At 37.1% G+C, this 19177-nt stretch overlaps 1 protein-coding gene across 5 annotated transcripts in view; it reads right to left on the bottom strand.

The window, feature by feature from the left end:
• Positions 1-19177, bottom strand: part of NTNG1 (netrin G1) — a 319781-nt gene that overhangs the window by 212469 nt on the left and 88135 nt on the right. The gene's annotated exons all lie outside the window — the stretch shown is intronic.

Genomic DNA, 19177 nt, shown 5'->3' with positions numbered 1-19177 from the left:
AGAAGAATACTAATTCCAGGAGGAAAATGTGACACAAATGTTTATGTAGTGTGGGCTGTTTGCTCCTTTGTTTGCAGAGAGGAACCACACATATCACTGTCAGACTAAAACAAAAAGCACAAATGCTTTAAAATGAAAGAGGAAACCAGAAAGACACTCCCAAACATCAGGCAAGCCATCAAGGACCTGAGACAATTATAATGTGATCTAGACCAGTAATTGCCTCCTGGGTAAGGGCAGGTAAATTTAATTATAAACATCCTGATGAGTGAAAATGAAATGAAATGGAATGAAAAATGCAGAGAGCCTCAAAAGTACCTTTCCCTAAGATCTATGACACACAAATTGAGAAGAGTTGGTTGATCTTCTGGGGGAAACATATTGCAAGGGAGCTAATTCTGGTAATTTAGAATAAAAGACTAAACATGAATCCCTTATCAGCTGTTTCCTTTTTTGGATGCTGAATTCAATACTTTCAAATGTTATCAGCTACCTCTTATCATTGAACTTCACTTTGCATATTGCAGGGTGGCTGCTGCAAGAGTAAAAAGGAGTCATCAGATCGTATTTATAGCTGACATTTGTCCCAGGAATATAACATACAGTAGTATTCGGCTTCACTCTAGGTCAGATCCTACTGAGTAACGGGATTTTTCTCAAAACTGTATCTTTAACCCATGGAAGCTGAGTGAAGCCATCTTTGGATTTTTAGTCTTTTTTGAGAAATCTCCATGAAATTAAGATTGTGGGTTTCAAATACTTGGTTATAAAACATTTTCCCTGGCATCATTTAGTTCCTCTTGGTAGGAAAAGGAGTGAATAAAGCAGGAATTCTAGAGCAAAACACAAAGACATATCTGCCTATAGCAGAGACGTTGACAGGATATGGACATTTTGTGGTGCTTGCACCAATGATGGACATCTCTGCTACTGGGGATGCCCCCATCACCCCTACAGGAGGGCTTTTCTAAGTCTGTACCAGATAAATAACAGCTTTGACTATAACTAACTGAAGCAGGAGTGGACACTTGAGTCAAGGACCAAACCATAGTCTGGTCCAAGCCAATGAGATGCTCTTTCCTAGGAATTTGGAATTTAGACACTGAGAGATTGAGTTTGTTAGTTGTAGGAGTCCTGATGCAAAGCCAAGTAATGTCCTGGCAGAAATCAATTCCTGGGCAAGCTGAACCCACTCACGTGCAAGAAAAAAGATGGGGAAAAGCAAAACTGAGAAACAGAGAAAATTGGTCTGCTAAGAGAACTAGGGTAAGGGCTCAGGAGCAGACCAAACCAGGGTAAAAGGCCCCAAGACTGGCAGAAGTCTCATCTCAGTCTAACCCCATTGGCCTCGCTGTTTGTAATTTCCTGTTTTTAGATGCTGATGTGATGGCCTGTTGGATCTATTCAGTAAACATTGTGTTTACATGCATTGGTTTCTGTGACTTTCAATATAACATTTCTTGATTTGGAACAGAAAAGAATCAGCAAAGAGAAAAATCGGAGACCAGGCATACAATTAGCCAGGAGCAAATAGTTACTTGGTTTAAAAAGAGCAATGTATTATGGAGCTTCAAAAAGGTTCCACACAAAAAGGGATGTCAGTGAAGATTTTACATTGGCCTGAAAAAAAGCCATAATAATAGCCAACATTCATAGAATGCTTACTGTAAGTCAGGCACTCTTCTAAGCATTTACACAGATGATCCTTTTAGGCCTCATACTAGCCTCTGACACAGATACTGTCTGTCATCCCCATTTTACAGGTAAAGAACATATGCAGAGAGAAGTTTAGAAATGTGCTCAAAATCACACAACTAGTAAGTAGGCACACAAGTGAACCATGAAGGCATATAAGCCCAAGGTACCTGTTGTTGCAAGTTGGTAATGAAAAGAAACACCACATAGAAACATATATTATGGCAAGATTTCCCAAAGTGAATCTCTTAATACACTGCAGTTATCAAGTGTGACTATTAATTCCAGTGGATGCTTATAGTGGTTATTTTATAGGAAAAGTCTTGGTAATCAGATAAATTTGGAAAGCTTTGGAGCAATGTAAAATAAATTCGTACATATAATATATATATATATATATATATATATATATATATATATATATATAGACTAATAGTATATATAAGGTAATATATACTGTAGGTTTTCAAGACAGAGATATTTTATGTAGGGTTTTCCAAACTTATTTGACCACCAAATTCTTGTAGGATGGTCTCATCAAAATAACACATTTTGGGAATTTCTATCTTAGAGAATAATTAAAGCAGTAATTTCATGGGTAAAGTCCAAATACATGCATTGCTCCCCAAACTAACTTTCTATTTTCAATCAATATAATACTTAAACTTCTGAAAAATTAAATTGGGAGTATTCTTAAAATTTTATAAGAAGGTAGATATATGCACAGCCACCCCTGTTCTCATTTATGAAAGGAAAATGTGAAACTCAGCACTTCGGATATGAAGAAACACTTTCTTCCGTTTTTAACACTCTCCTGGACTTGGGATGTGACCCGAATAAGAAAACTGAATAATAATTGACAGGTTAATAAAGTTGCTTATATTGTGATCATCATTATAGAGTCATTGAACTCTATTTGATAGCCACATGCAGTGAAAAATGCTTGTTTTAAATCACAGAAGACTTAAAGAAAGGGAATAGTGAATATACGTATATAATCTTAGTTCCTTGTTAAGAATAACTCCTTATTACCTCATATGTGGCTGTAGTACCAAATTTCTAATGGCAGGTACCAGTCCCATGTTTTCCCAAACCAAAAACTAGCTTCACTACCTGCTACTCCCCTCCTAGCAATTGAAGAACTCATCGTATTTTCCACCTGAATACCTCGGAGTATGTGATGCTGCCACTGACCACCACCAATGTGATCATGAATGAATCCTCACCATTTTTATTCTGGACCCCAAATCTCAGGCAGAAGCACCTCATTGGCCAAGTCAAAGTCACATGAGTGAGCCCCAGCCACCAAGAGGCCTTGAAAAGGTTTATTACCCTTGACTTCTGCACTCAAGAGATAGGATACTATATTCTAATAATTCTACACACTGCAGGATTTCTCCTTTAAATAAAAAGGCATTTAGCAATTGGATAGCTAAAAATTGACAAAAGTCCACTACAGTGACCAGGGACCAATTTGAGTTTCAACTCAAAGTTCAGCAGGAGTCTATACAACCGATCTAAATACAGAACTAGGTATGCCTGGTGAGATCAGGCCTCAGCCTTACCTGTGGAGCTCTGGCCTCTGACTTTCTTGGGTTGGCTGCATTGTAAAGGTAGGTGTCAGTCACATACTGACTGAGCAGAGGAAAGTAGAGCTTTTCAAGGTCTGGATGGCTGAAGGAGCCCATGGCTGAGACCCTCACTTCACTTGATATTGTTCTTCTTACTAGAGGCATCATTGGATAGGAGTAATGAAGATCCTCTTTTTTAAGTGGCAGATTATTGGCATTGCAACTTTGATGTTGAGGAAACCAAGAAATAAAAACTGACCACATGATCTGGAGGGAAGGGAAAAGATGAAGTACTAAGGCTGGAACCTAATCCTATGGCCTCCAGACAGAAAGTAGAAGAGACAGTTCATGCTTCCAAGTAAATATCTATCTACAAGTCACCAACACACACTGAAAGGCACCGTGCTTGTAACTATGTGTACCATCTCGGTCAGTCCTCCTAACAGTCAGGTGGCACAGGTAGTATTATGAACTGACTTTTAAGAAAAAGAAACTTGAGTCTTAAGTGCAAGGCATCACAAGTGCCCAGAGTCACGTGCCCCTGAGTGGTGAGGACACCTTGTCCGTCCGATGCCAAGCACTGTGCTGGCAATTGCTGACCCCTTAGCTTGTTTCTCTCCCATTCCTGGCTCTGTGACCTCATTTTTTTAAACATGACTGAAAGAGAAAGAGAGAAAGACAAAGACCAGCTGATTAAGTAATGATTGTTTCTGGTGGGACTGAGAGTGCTACTCTGGTGTGACCAATGGCTCAACACTTCCCATTGAGTGTTCAAGAACCGGGTGTGTGTGGACAGAAAGCCTCAGAGGTTTAAGATTATTCTTATGGAGAATTACCCTGTCCCTTCTTCCACCGGAGCCTCACAGTGGTCTCCTAATACCTACCTCAGTGGAAAATCAAGCAGAAAGTCAGCCTTATCTCTGAATTCACTGGGCTTCCAGGGTGACAGCCACATCAATAACGACATGGGGAGGTGGCAGAAAATGTGACATGCCTTTCTAGGAATAACCCAATGCCTGGCTGAAAGCTGTAATTCTCGCTGAGATTTTACAATTTATGTGTGGGTGTCGCGTATTTAGAAAAATTAAACTTACCACATCAATACAATTTCCCTCTATCATAAAACAGTTTTTGTTTTTTGTAAGATTTGCTGTAAAGCTCCTTGAAGTAGCCAGTTTCTCTATTATAGTTAAACGTGTTTTTTATAACTTATTATACAGGAGCCCTGAGATGACAAAATTTAAGATTTCAGCATTAACAGCTACTGCAATAACATTTTTAAAAATAATGCAGAATATTACAGGAGATAGGAGTAAATGAGAAAAATCAAATTTAAACTCAGGTTCTCAAGATTATGCCTAATATATGAATTGAGGTTTAGATGCATTTCTCTGTTGTAAAGCAGGGATTAATAAATTTATAATAGTATTCCTTTATGAATAATTTCATTTATTGAAGCTTCCATTTCCCACAAGATCCTTTTTGGCTTAAACAGAAAGAATAAAACTCTAATACAGACATTATGACATAAGCCGGATGAACAAACGTAACACGCCCTTAGGTTATTGGCCTACCCATAAATTTACATAAGTTTGCCATAAAGCCATAATTAGACAATTAACCATTAAGTAACCAGTATTCCTAAATATTTCATAGCCTACTATTAAGAATTAAATTATTATATAGAAAAGAAAGTTTTAAAATATTAATTTAGAGATTTAATATTTACTGTTAGGTGTATCAAATAAATTTTGTTTTAATAACAAAAATACAAATCATTTATTGAACACCTAGCACATGCCTAGCTCTCTAAATTAGGCTCTTTGCATTCATTATAACATTTAATGCAACTACTTGTGGATTAGGTATTAATATTCCTATTTTATAGACTAGAAAACAATAACTTAGTATTAATGGCTGCTGTACCCAAAAGCACGTGGGTAATAACATGAGACAAGCCAATCCAACCCTGATGTGTTTCCATGACTATTATTCCCTACTAATTTTCTCCCTGCCCTTGTCTACCTAAAATGAATGCAGAGAAAGTATTTTCTTAGATTAACATGTTTAAATCATTCAAATATAGTAGCATCAAACTAGAAGAAGAAAATAGTATTGATTATAAACATGGGAAAAGATCAACACAATAAATGTGAACATAAAGAAATAAATATAAATGGTGAAAAGCAAATTAAACTTGAAAGTCATTTCAATTTAAAAACAAGCAGTGGCAGCAAGAGCAGAGATTTTTTTCTCTTATAACAGCCAAATATCCTAATGGTTCATTTCATTGTGCAGCAATATTCTGATTTTTCTCTCAAAGCTGGAAATGCCTATTTACCGGAATGAGAAAAATACTTACACTTATGTAAACTGCAGTGGTAAATTATGCATGCTCAATTAATTCGCAAGTACAGCCCTGGGTTTGCTCAAGATGCAGGTGCTATGATGATAATTTATCAAACCCTGGATTTTTAGTCATCTATTCAGATTAGGCTGATTGTGTAAGAAATGTTCACTGTTTAAAACAAATTGAATAGATAAATTCCTGCCGCCACCCCTCCCCCACCACACAATTCATTATTGAGCTCCATGGATATGAAAGATGAACACTTCTGGGTCTTTTTTGATACAGTTCTGAGAAAACACTGTTAGCTAACAAATCCAGCCCATAATAAATCTTCTTTATTTACTGCCCACCTGGCTATGGCTCTATCAGAACCAGCAGGAGAAAAGATAAAATCTTATCAGTAAACTGTGCTGACACCAGATGCAGTTCCCCTTTAGTACTTGGGGTGTGTGAATTGAATACTAGCGCCAGCAGGTTCCAAAGTGACAGCTAAATTCTCCAGCACAAGGTGCACTGACCAGGATGTGCCACATTAAGGGTCCTGCTGCCCACTCACACGCTTTACCTTATTCAGAAGATATAGGAACAGCATGTGAGACAGTAAGAAAGACTGACAGAGACAGAGACAGGAGGAAGCCAGCAAGCAGGACAGGGAAGAAGAAGGGGAGAGAGAGTTACAAGAAAATAGGGGAGGAAGGAAGGGGGAGAGAGGAGAAAGGAACCTCAAAAGTTTAACAATATACAAAATTCCTGGCATAATGGATCATTTATTCCATAGAGAAGCTGAAAACAAAAATATAGAGTGGAAAATTTAAAGCTCTAATACAATCACACATAATAGCCGTGTCTGTATTAGAGAATAAAAGGGGGTCTATTATTTCTAAGACAGCAGCACTGGTTTATATGGAGCAGCAGATGTGGGGACATAATACAAGATACTTCACGTGGCACATTTCAGAACAAGTTAAAATGATGGGGATGTGGGAAGAAAACCAAATAGTCGACACTTTTTTAATTCTTCAGAATGGTGAGTTTCTAGAGTGACAGGCAACATAAAGGAAAAAGAAATAGTTCAAAATTCTCAAGTTTTATTTACTGAACTAGTACTTGTGCCTCCACAGAGTAATTAAACGTAGATAACACTAATACTTTTATTTATAGATTTTTATCTACGTAAAACATATATTTACATATAAATAATAGATGGCCTCATACATGAAGTTATTAACCTACACATTAACTGCAATAACTGGTGTATCTTTCAAGTTTATTTAATATGCCAACATGTTTTTCTTCTGGTTATTATTACCATGGAGTGAAAAAGACATTATTGCTGAATGGCTAAATTACCTCTAAGATATTTCCAAAATGGAAGTTAGTAATTTAACTTTTCATTTCAAAAATAAAATAAAACCTTCTTATTATTTATCTACACTTCCACTTTACTGGAATTTCTGATGATATTTGGAATATAAATATATTTAAAGAGTGAAGGCATAAGGAATTGGATATTTCTTTCATTCTGTCTAGTCATCCTTATAGTAAGATGACTCAAGTACAAAGGGTCATAAGATGAGAAACAAATCTCTTGATCTTTTCTACCCTAGCATCTTTCCTTTGCTCAAAAGCAGTATTACCATTTTATTATGCAATTATTTAAAATAGAGTCTAAGATAAGGAGTGAAGAAATAAATGTACTACTTAACAGTAGGGGCACTTTGTTGTTGTTTCAATTCAATATGTCTTGGAGACTATTCTGATCTTTTAAACTGGTAAGTAAAGTTCCATTTTAAGGATGCACCCTATTTATTTAAATAGTCCCAATTCATATTCATGTAGATTATTCTCAGTCTTTTTTGAGCTTAAACATTTTTAGAGTTAACTTTTGGGGTCACTTTTCCATTGCCAAAACTTACTACTTTTTCTAGAAGTGCGCAAATTCAACTCTGATGTTACAACAAACATAAAACCTGCACAAGAAAAGCTGCAAAGCTACAAAGAGAAACATACCACATGGAATAGAAATGTGAGCAAAAAAATATTTTGTATAATATTTCAAAGAAATAAAAGTCAAGTTCAAACTTATGAGGATTTTCAACAACCCCCTTGATGCTCTGATCAAGCCTTAGAAATTTAAATCAGAAACCCTCTGGCAACCTTAGTTCTAGGTAATCAAAAGCTCACTTTCCCCATATATGACATATTGACATATGCTAACCTCTTACTCCAAAGAGTTATTTCTTCTCAAACAAGGCTTTTCATTATTTCGTTCCCTGGTTGCATCTAATCCTCCAGTATAAAATTCTTTCCCTTTAATTTGGAAATCCAACAAAACAAAGGTATTTTTAAAGCACAAATGTTCACCTTAGCAGTTCAGGGAGATCCAGCTACAGCATTAAATAGACAAAGTGGTCAAGTGATGGCAGGAAGAGATCTTTAGTTTGTTGTAGCAAGGAAGTCCTACTTTTATTCATTTTCACCCCCAAAAACAGTAACTACCTTCTCAGTATAGAGCAAGGCTAAAATCAGAGTTAATCCAAAGCCTGAGGTATGTTCATACAGTAGACCATAAACAGGAAACATGCACTAGTTTGCTGTCTCAGTTAAAATACCTTACACAATGTTATTTGGCAAAGCTCAGAATCTCATTCCATTTGTTGTTACACTATTTATTACAATTGTGTTGTAGGTAGGAAGACTTTCTCTTTTTCTATATCCATAAATTTCTAAAGTCTTTGAAATAGGGGGTTTGGATATTCTTCACAGTATTTTTCTTTACACCATGTATGAACACATATGATACATCCATGGGCATTGTAATCAGGTGGTCAAAGTTTAAGTTACGTCAGACTTTTAAAACAATTATGTGAACCCCTCCCTTTTTTCCCCCTAAACATGTTTGTACAATTAAATGATCCCCCAAATTGAATCAAGCAATCTGTCATGTGTATTAAGATGTGGTATAGAAGTGATGCCCTTGAGTTAATGACCACAATTTCTTGAGGAAAGGGAGTTGTGTCCTCCAGGGAGGCTGGGGAACATGACCAACATCTTGTTGGTCCACGCACTTTATGCGGTTTAAGCTGCTCTAGTTACAGAATGCAGGGTGTAGTGTGAGGCTCTGCAGAAGACTTGCAGCAGGGCTCGAAGAACCTGGTTTACAGTTTGCTTGTTGCCTCTTTACTGAGGTCTTAACACAATGTGAGCTTCAATTACATTTGGATGTTCTTTGTGTACAACACTCACTCAGTGCAATTTTCTTGGCACAATAAACATCACTGCTTCAGCCTTTCCATTTATGAGCAGGCTTGGCTGTTCCAGGAGGTCTCCTGTCCAAGAATGCATTAATTTATCAAAAGAGCAAATGTCATTATGCTGGAAGGCAAGGACACTATTTTGCATTTGATTTCTGGTTCTGATAGCATTACTATCGATGACTATTCTCCAGTATGACATGGGTTAGCTACAACAGATAAATGTATTTTTGAACTGTTAATCACAAATGATGCAAGGCGTTCTGAAATATTTGAGCCTTAAGAGTCAAAGGTCCAGACCCCAGATTCTAGATGGTGGTATGAGAGGTGAGACAGAGTACTCCTCCCCAAATCGCATATAATACAAAAATATAGTTAATACAACTAATCTTAAAGAGCAACAGAAAAGAAGTCTGCACCAGACTGCATATGCCTGGAGAATAGAGCAGACCTCACAAAACAGGGTAACGTACCAAAGCCTTGATCCGGTAGGACCCAAGCCCTTCCCCCACCCCAGCTCACCAGCAGGAGGAAGAGAAATGGAGCGGGGAGGGGGTGGAGGCCTAGGATTGCTGAACACCCAGCCCTGGATATCTGCTTTGGGAGCACAAACCTGCATTGCATGGTTCTCTGGATAGATATTAGTGGGGTTGGAAAGCTAATACAGGCAGAATACTTAGAGAGACTGAGTTTCCAGCCATTTGTGGAGGACAGAGATCCACATCCTGCCACCCTGGGACAAAGGAAAGGTGTGTGGTCTGAGAGGCTTCCTAGGAGCAAGAGGGCTGCTGAAGGGGTGGGGTTTGCACAGAGCTTGCTGCATGGGAAAAGGAATAGGTGGACACAGTTGTCTGGGCCCGCACCATCCAGCAAGTTGGGAACTTCCAGGAGCTTCAGGGACTCTAATTCCTGGCTGGCAACTCAGCTCTGAAGCAGCCCACTGTGACATGCAGCCTACTGCACCTTCCTCCAGGCCTGCTGGCATTGGCTTGCAAACCAGCAGTCTCTGCCCTGGTGTCAGGCCAGCCAGAGGGAGGTCCAACCTAGGGAGGCCATAGATGCAAAGCACAGAGGCTTACAGCTGTGTGCTCAGCCAACTGGTCCAAACAGTGAAGAAAGGCACTGCAGCTGGGAAGCAGGAAACAGCTCTTTCCTGCCCCCAAGCACCAGTGCCACTCCCCTGCAACCTGCAACATCACTCCAGGCGCTGAGCAGCTCCAGAGACTAGACTTTTTGGGCACTAGAGGGTGCCACATGCAAATATGAAATGTCAAAGGAAACTGGTTCAAACAAAAATCTCAGAAACAGCAGAAAAAGGGCCAAATGAAATTGAACTCACCAATATTCCTGAAAGAGAATTCAAAATAAAAATCATAAACATGCTTATGGAGGTACAGAAAAATATTCAAGAACTGAGAGATGAATTTAGGACAGAGATTCGATCATTAAGAAATTCCATATATGAAATGAAACATACAATGGAGGGATTTAAAAGCAGATTAGATGTAGTAGAAGAGATGGTAAATGGAATAGAAATTAGAGAAGAGGAATACAAAGAAGCTGAGGCACAGAAAAAAGGATCTCTAAGAATGAAAGAATATTGGGAGAATTGTGTGACCAATCCAAACAGAACAATATTTGCATTACAGGGGTACCAGAAGAAAAAGAGAGAGGAAAAGGCATAGAAAGTGTCTTTGAGGAAGTAACTGCTGAAAACTTCCCCAATCTGGGTAAGGAGATAGTCTCTCAGGCCATGGAGGTGCACAGATCTCCCAACACAAAGGGACCTAAGGAGGACAACACCAAGACATATAATAATTAAAATGGCAAAGATCAAGGATAAGGACAGACTATTAAAAGCAGCCAGAGAGAGAAAAAAGATCACATACAAAGGAAAATGCATCAGGCTATCATCAGACTTCTCAACAGAAACCTTACAGGCCAGAAGGGAGTGCCATGATATATTTAATGCAATGAAACAGAAGGACCTTGAACCAAGAATACTCTACCCAGCAAGATTATCATTTAAATTTGAAGGAGGGATTAAACAATTTTCAGATAAGCAAAAGCTGACAGAATTTACCTCCTAAAAACCACCCCTACAGTGCATTTTGGAGAGACTGCTATAGATGGAAGTATTCCTAAGGCTAAACAGCTGTCACCAAGGGAAATAAAGCCACAGCAAAGATAGGAGAACAATTAATTACTAAGCAGATGCAAAATCAAATCACCTACCCCCAAAGTCAATCAAGGGATAGACAAAGAGTATAGAATATGATATTAATATATAAAGAATGGAGGGGGAAGAAGAGGAGGGAAAAAAAAGAACCTTTAGATTGTGTTTGTAATAACATACTAAGTGAGATAAGTTAGACTCTTCGATAGTAAGGAAGTTACCCTTGAACCTTTGGTAACCACAAAGCTAAAGCCTGAAATGATAAGTAGATACCTACTGATAATTACCATAAATATAAATGGTCTGAATGCACCAATGAAAAGACATAGAGTCACTTAATGGATAAAAAAACAAGACTCAACTATATACTGCCTACAAGAGACTGACTTCAAACCCAAAGACATACACAGACTAAAAGTGAAGGGATGGAAAAAGTTATTTCATGTGACTAATAGGGAGAAAAGAGCAGGTGTTGTAGTACTTATATCAGACAAAATAGACTTTATAAAAAAGAAAGTCACAAGAGACAAAGAAGGATATTACATAATGTTAAAAGGCTCAATCCAACAAGAGGATATAACCATTATAAATATTTATGCACCTAACACAGGAGCACCTACATATGTGAAACAAATACTAACAGAATTAAAGGGGAAATAGAATGCAATGCATTCATTCTAGGAAACTTCAGTACTCCACTAACTCCAAAGGACAGATCAACCAGGCAGAAAATAAGTAAGGAGACAGAGGCATTGAATAACACATTAGGACACATGGACCTAACAGACATCTACAGAACTCTCCATCCAAAAGCAACAGGATACACATCCTTCTCAAGTGCACATGGAACATTTTCAAGAATAGATCATATACTACGCCACAAAAAGGGCCTCAGTACATTCAAAAAGACTGAAATTTTACCAACCAGCTTCTCAGACCACAAGGGTATGAAACTAGAAATAAATTACATAAAGAAAATGAAAAAGCCCACAAACACATGGAGGTTTAATAACATGTTCCTAAATAATCAATGGATCAATGATGAAATAAAAACTGAGATCAAGCAATATATAGAGACAAATGACAACAGTAATTCAACACTGCAAAATCTATGGGGCACAGTGAAGGCTGTTCTAAGAGGGAAGTATATTGCAATACAGGCCTACCTCATGAAAGAAGAACAATCCCATATAAACAGTCTAAACTCACAATTAACAAAACTGGAAAAAGAAAAATAAATGAGGCCCAAAGTCAGTAGAAGGAGGGACAAATAAAGATGAGAGCAGAAATAAATAAAATCAAGCAGAATAAAACAATAGAAAGAATCAATGAAAGCAGGAGCTGGTTCTTTCAGAAAATAAACAAAATAGATAAACCCCTAGCCAGACTTATCAAGAGAAAAACAGTCTACACACATAAACAGAATCAGAAATGAGAAAGGAAAAATCACTACAGACACCACAGAAATACAAAGAAATATGACAGAATGCTATGAAAAATGATATGCTAACAAACTGGATAACTTAGAAGAAATGGACAACTTTCTAGAAAAATACAACCTTCCAAGGCTGACCCAGGAAGAAACAGAAAATCTGAATAGACCAATTAACAGCAACAAATTGAACTGGTATTCAAAAAACTACCTAAGAACAAAACGCCTGGACCAGATGGTTTCAATGCTGAATTTTATCAAACATTTAGTGAAGACCTAATGCCCATTCTCCTTAAACTTTTCCAAAAAGTAGAAGAGGAGGGAATACTCCCAAACTCATTCTATGAAGACAGCATCACTCTAACACCAAAATCAGGCAAGGACATCACAAAAAATGAAAATTACATACAAATATCCCTGCAAAAATACTCAACAAAATATTAGCAAACTGAAATAAAAAATACATCAAAAAGATCATCCATTATGATCAAACAGGATTTATTCCAGGAATGCAAGGATGGTACAACATTTGAAAATCCATCAACATCATCTACCACATCAACAAAAAGAAGGACAAAAACCACATGATCATCTCCATAGATGCTGAGAAAGCATTCGACAAAATTAAATATTTATTCATGATAAAAACTCTCAACAAAATGGGTATAGAGGACAAGTACCTCAACATAATAAAGGCCACATATGACAAGCCCACAGTCAACATTATACTTAACAGTGAGAAGCTGAAAGCTTTTCCCCTAAGATCAGGAACAAGACAAGGATGCTCACTCTCCCCGCTTTTATTCAACATAGTACCGGAGGTCCTAGCTACAGCAATCAGACAACACAAAGAAATAAAAGGCATCCAGATTCATAAGGAAGAAGTCAAACTGTCCCTCTTTGCAGATGACATGATATTGCACATAACAAACCCTAAAGAATCCACTTCAAAACTACTAAATATAATATCTGAATTCAGGAAAGTTGCAGGATACAAAATTAATACACAGAAATCTGTTGCATTCGTATACACTAATGATGAACTAGTAGAAAGAGAAATCAGGAAAACAATTCTATTCACAATTGCATCAAAAAGAATAAAATACCTAGGAATAAATCTAACCAAGGAAGTGAAAGACCTATACTCTGAAAACTACAGGATACTCTTAAGAGAAATTAAAGAGGACACTAATAAATGGAAATTCATCCCATGCTCTTGGGTAGGAAGAATTAATATTGTCAAAATGGCCATTCTGCCTAAAGCAATCTACAGATTCAATGCAATCCCTATCAAAATACCAACAGCATTCTTCAATGAACTAAAGCAAATAGTTCTAAAATTCATGTGGAACTACAAAAGACTACAAATAGTCAAAGCAATCCTGAGAAGGATGAATAAAACAGGGAATGGGGCTGGGGATTTCATTCCCCATCTTCAAGCTCTACTACAAAGCCACAGTAATCAAGACAATTTGGTACTGGCACAAGAGCAGAGCCATAGACCAATAGAACAGACTTCAGAGCCCAGATATAAACCCAAGTATATATGGTCAATTAATATATGATAAAGGAGCCATGGATATACAATGGGGAAATGACAGCCTCTTCAACAACTGGTGTTGACAAAACTGGACAGCTATATGCAAGAGAGTGAAACTGGATTACTGTCTAACCCCATACACTAAAAAGTAAACTTGAAATGGATCAAAGACCTGAATGTAAGTCATAAAACCATTAAACTCTTAGAAGAAAACAGGCAAAAATCTCTTGAATATATACATGAGCAACTTTTTCCTGAACACATCTCCTCGGGAAAGGGAAACAAAATAAAAAATGAACAAATGGGACTACATCATGCTAAAAAGAATCTGTATGGCAAAGGACACCATCAGCAGAACAAAAAGGCATCCTACAGTATTGGAGAATATATTTGTAAATGACATATCTGACAAGGGGTTAACATCCAAAATATATAAAGAACTCACACACCTCAATACCCAAAAAGCAAGTAACTCTATTAAAAAATGGGCAGAGGATATGAACAGAAACTTCTCCAAAGAAGAAATTCAGGTGGCTAACAGGCACATGAAATGGGTATTATGCCTAGTGAAATAAGCCAGGTGGAGAAAGACCAGTACCAAATGATTTCACTCATCTGTGGAGCATAAAAACAAAGCAAAAACTGAAGGAACAAAACAGTAGCAGACTCAGAAAACCCAAGAATGGACTAAAGTTACCAAAGGGAAAGAGACTGGGGAGGGTGAATGGGAAGGTGGGGAGAAGGGGAAGAAGGGACATTACAATTTGCACACATAACATAGGGGGTGGGGCATGGGGAAGACAGTATAGCACAGAGAAGACTAGTAATAATCAGGGGAACCTAGTAACCACAATGTTGCTCATGTGATTTTATATTAATGAAAGCAAAATAAAAACAAACAAACAAACAAACAAACAAAAGAAAAGAGTCAAAGCTCCATCTCACAGACTAATGCTGTCAAGTTTAACCTAAATTTTGCAGCCCCAAAGTATTTAGTAAGGAGTTGCTTTTTTCTTTTTTAAAAAAGAAATTTTGAATGAAGACATCTCAGTAGTTATTTCCAAATATCTGTGAAGTAAATGAAGAGCAAAGTAAGAAAAATTTGAAAGAAAAATAATGCAATGTAATTAGCTCTTTTTAAAAAAATCAAAACCCAACGTGATATTAATGATATTTATTTTAAACCTCTAATAACCCCAAAGAAGAAACTAAAAACACAGAGGACAGGTGAAATGAAGGCACTTCACAGAGTTCTATTTGAGAAACTGAAGCATATTTCTAGTATATGATGTGAATTTATTTTTTAAATCTTTTAATCGATCAAACATACATCAGTTTCAGTTACTGAAAAAAAAAGAGTATTTATATTGTATATAAAGAGCTTTTTCACCTTTTTTTCACTTACTGAACAATGAAAAGCAAATTGGAACCAGGAAAACCAAATTTCATGGGTATCTGAAATAACCTTGGGTTAGCTGGGTATTAATGAAAAGCATTAAATGAATATAACTTTTTGCAAAGATCAAGACAGTGTACATGAATGTACACATCTTTTGGTAAAAGTGTTATTACAAAAAAATTAACAACTGCTGCTGTCCAGGCAGAGTGGACACATTCCGTATGAAGCTCAGACACTGGCTGTAGAAAAGCCAGAGATGCCCAGTACCACGGCCCTGGTGGCCATTCAGTCTGGGGTATGGCCTTCTGGGCTGTCTGGGAGTGCAAAGGTCAAGTAACAGGCTTTGGACTTAAGCAGCCTGACTTCAGCTCCTGACTCTGCCATTTACTACTAGTATGCAGTGACTTGGCTTGGCTGAAATTAAATTTCCTAATTTCTAAATGTTTGAGATTTACTCTCCCCTACTAATGTTTGTTGGCAAAGCTGGATAATTATACTACAAGAGCTTTACTACCTTCACTGCCAAAATACAAATTTTTTAAAAGCTGCCTTGTGCTTTTTTCTGGGAGATGTTAAACTGCATTTCTCTATTGTATCATTACATCCCAGACACTTTAGAACACTACTGTCTAACAGAGCTTTCTGCATTGGCAGAAATGTTTGATTTCTGTGCTGTCCAACACAGTAGCCACTAGACACATGTGACCACTGAGCACCTGAAACGTGACTACTGCAACTGGATAAAGAGTGTTAAGTTGGTTCTGTCTCAGGTTCTATGCCCTCCTTCTAGTCCTCTCATGGGGCTTTGCTTCACAATCCTAAACATGACTGTTTGCTCCCCTACCTGTGATTTTACACCACCTTCTACACTTCTCCATTTCAGCAATTATTGCATTGCCTGGTCTAGAGTAGGTGCTCAAGAAATATGTGTTGAACAAATGGATGAACTAAGATGATAGCTAATTACTGCTTGATTGTAGCTTCCTAAATGTGTGGACCACATTTATTCATTTATTATTCCTAATGTGAAGCAGTACCTGGGACATAGTGAGCATTATAAATCACCTTTGACCTAAATGACATGCAGGGACTTTCAGAAATCTGTTCTGTTCTGACTACAATCTGAGTAGATTCATCAGGCCCCAAATGTCTGGGTTATCATATGCATGCTTTAGTTCATTTTTCTGTTCTTTCAGTCCTTCTAGAAGTTAACATTAAATAAGGCATTGCACTACATTGGGTCTAGCACACATAAAGGGCTCAATAAAAGTTAGCCTCTATTCCCAAAGTAGCTTTCATTTGAGCTTCTCCATGATCCTCTGCTGGAGGCCTTGCCCACCTCTGTGCATCCTGCCTCCTGGTCCCACACATGAGACTTAATGCTGACTGAGCAGCTCCAATGCTGATAAATTTGGAAGCTGTGGGTTCAGTAGAAAGCCTCCTCATTGTAGTCATTCACCTTTATCTAATGGAAGATAGTAATGCCTATCAGTGTTTTGTCTACGGGGACCAGTTGACTTTGGGCTTCCCTGAGAATTAGTGTTGTTTAAGAGCGGGTAGAAAAGAGATACAAAAATTGACTCTGTCATTTTTCAGCTGTGTCACATGAGGCATGTTACTTAACCTTCTGTGTACCAGTTTTCTTATCTGTACAATAGGGAGAAATAGTGCTTACTTCTTGGAATAGCAGTGCAGACCAAAAGAGGTAACACATACTCATTTAGAACAGTGCTTGGCAAAGAGTAAGAACTCAGTAAGCACAAAATATGATTTTCATTGACCATATATGTCTGAGAAGAAAAAGTGAAAAAGCCTTCTGAGCATCTCAACATCCCTAGACTATTATTTCATTATATCATCAAATGTATGTTACTCCTTCTCTATTACAAATTTTTTGTCCCACTAAAGGAAGTGATAGCCTCTCTCTCTACAGAGTGACAGAAAAGCACAGGCCAGATTAGCACAGGTAGTTCTTTGCCCTTTAATCTAATGCTCCTCTTGTCCTGAAACAAAAAATCCTGTAGTGCTTTAGAACAGATGCCAGTGAAGCCAGGAACATGAGATGGAAAGGTGGTTCTCATTACATGACTTTCAGTGAGAAGAGCTTAATATAAAAGAGAGCAGAAGAGAGGGGGAAATTTTTCAAAAAAACAGATCTCATATCCATTAACTATCCTAAACAGGGAATAGACAATTAAGTAATTAATCCATAATCAAAATCTACAAATGAGGTTTCTATTCTAAGTGTACTCTCTAATCACTGTATTTGAAAGCTGTCTGGGGAGGATTTCTTGCTTCCAGGTGTGGGGAATAGTAAAAGACCATGATTGTTGGTGAACTTACTAAAATAACTTGACTAGCATGCTGAATGGTTTCCAAGTGCCGTAAGCACATTTCCTTTCCTATAGAGGATGTAATTTTTCAATTGTTAAAATTGATTTTCTCAGTACAGCTCCTTTTTGGATGAGCTTTGAAATTGTACATATCACATTTCTTTTTTTAAAACCATAATCAAGGATGCTTGCTTAAGGACCTAAAATCCTGAATACCATTGAATGATCCAAAAGCTACTCCCAGTGGGATGCCAGAGTTTAATAGACTTCACGTAAAACAACAATCATTTTAGAAATATATAAGCTCAATGAAATTATTTTCTAAGATCCATGAAGCACAATAAATTAGAGAAGTACAAATGCTTAAAAGTAGTTGACTAAGTCTCTACCCAAAAATATTTATCTTTTATCGCCAGGGTTTTGCTGATTATTTAAACCTGAAATTCCAAATTGGTATTCTCAGCACAGGTCTATAAGCTTTAATGTTTCCATAATCCTGTATCGATAGATTTTAAGCAAATGCATCAGACATATCAGAGACCATCATGAAACAAAGGTAAAACAGTGTTTGTGGTCTCTGAAAGGAAAGGCAATTAAAATGATAAAAGTTAATAAAAATTATATTTTTATCCATAAGACAGTGAAAGCACATATTTTGATGAGATTTGTGCATAAAACACATATTTTGATGAGATTTGTGCATAAACTTTATCCTAAATAAGATGAAGTTCAATATTTGAGCTTCTAACTTTGATTTGTTCCTCTGTAATGTGAGCTATACACACTGTCATTATCAGATAATGTCTATGCAGCTGAATGCTATTAGTACCCTCCATTTTAACTGGACTATTATATTATAAAACATGAGATTGGACAATTTTACGTCTACTCCTTTTATTGATTCTGACTAGTAAGTAGGCAATCAATGGTGATTATAAGATGCAAAGCATTCCAGAGTAGAAAGAAAATTAAATTTGGCTCATCACTTCTGTTAACTATACAAATATAATATCTTCAAGATGAACAGCAGGAAGACTTTAATATAAATAAATACACCATTTAAGATCCCAAATCAGCGATGAAATTTATAAGACCACTTCAAAATGATGAGACATTTAAAAGGAGATTATATTTTCAAAGGAACGTCTCTCCTTAAACTGTTAGCAATAGAGGCACATGGTGACATTAACTAGTGGGTGAGAGAACACAAGGAGTATTTCTTAAAGAAGAAAGGAGAAACCAGGGAAGGCACGAGATCCCAAGCTTCTGGTTTCCATGGAAGTAGGGAAAGAGATGCCGAGCAGAATTGGCTTACATAGAATCATTTGAAGGTTTCTCTAAGCATAGGGTACAACCAACGTTTTGTTGAATTTTTTACCTATAAAGAACTCCATTCTTCATTAAGTGTCCTTTATATGTTGTTTTTC

Source organism: Manis pentadactyla, chromosome 4 (assembly GCF_030020395.1).
Source record: "Manis pentadactyla isolate mManPen7 chromosome 4, mManPen7.hap1, whole genome shotgun sequence".
NCBI lineage: Eukaryota > Metazoa > Chordata > Mammalia > Pholidota > Manidae > Manis > Manis pentadactyla.
Note: the sequence above shows the minus strand (reverse complement) of the source record. Positions and strands in the feature narration are given on the sequence as shown.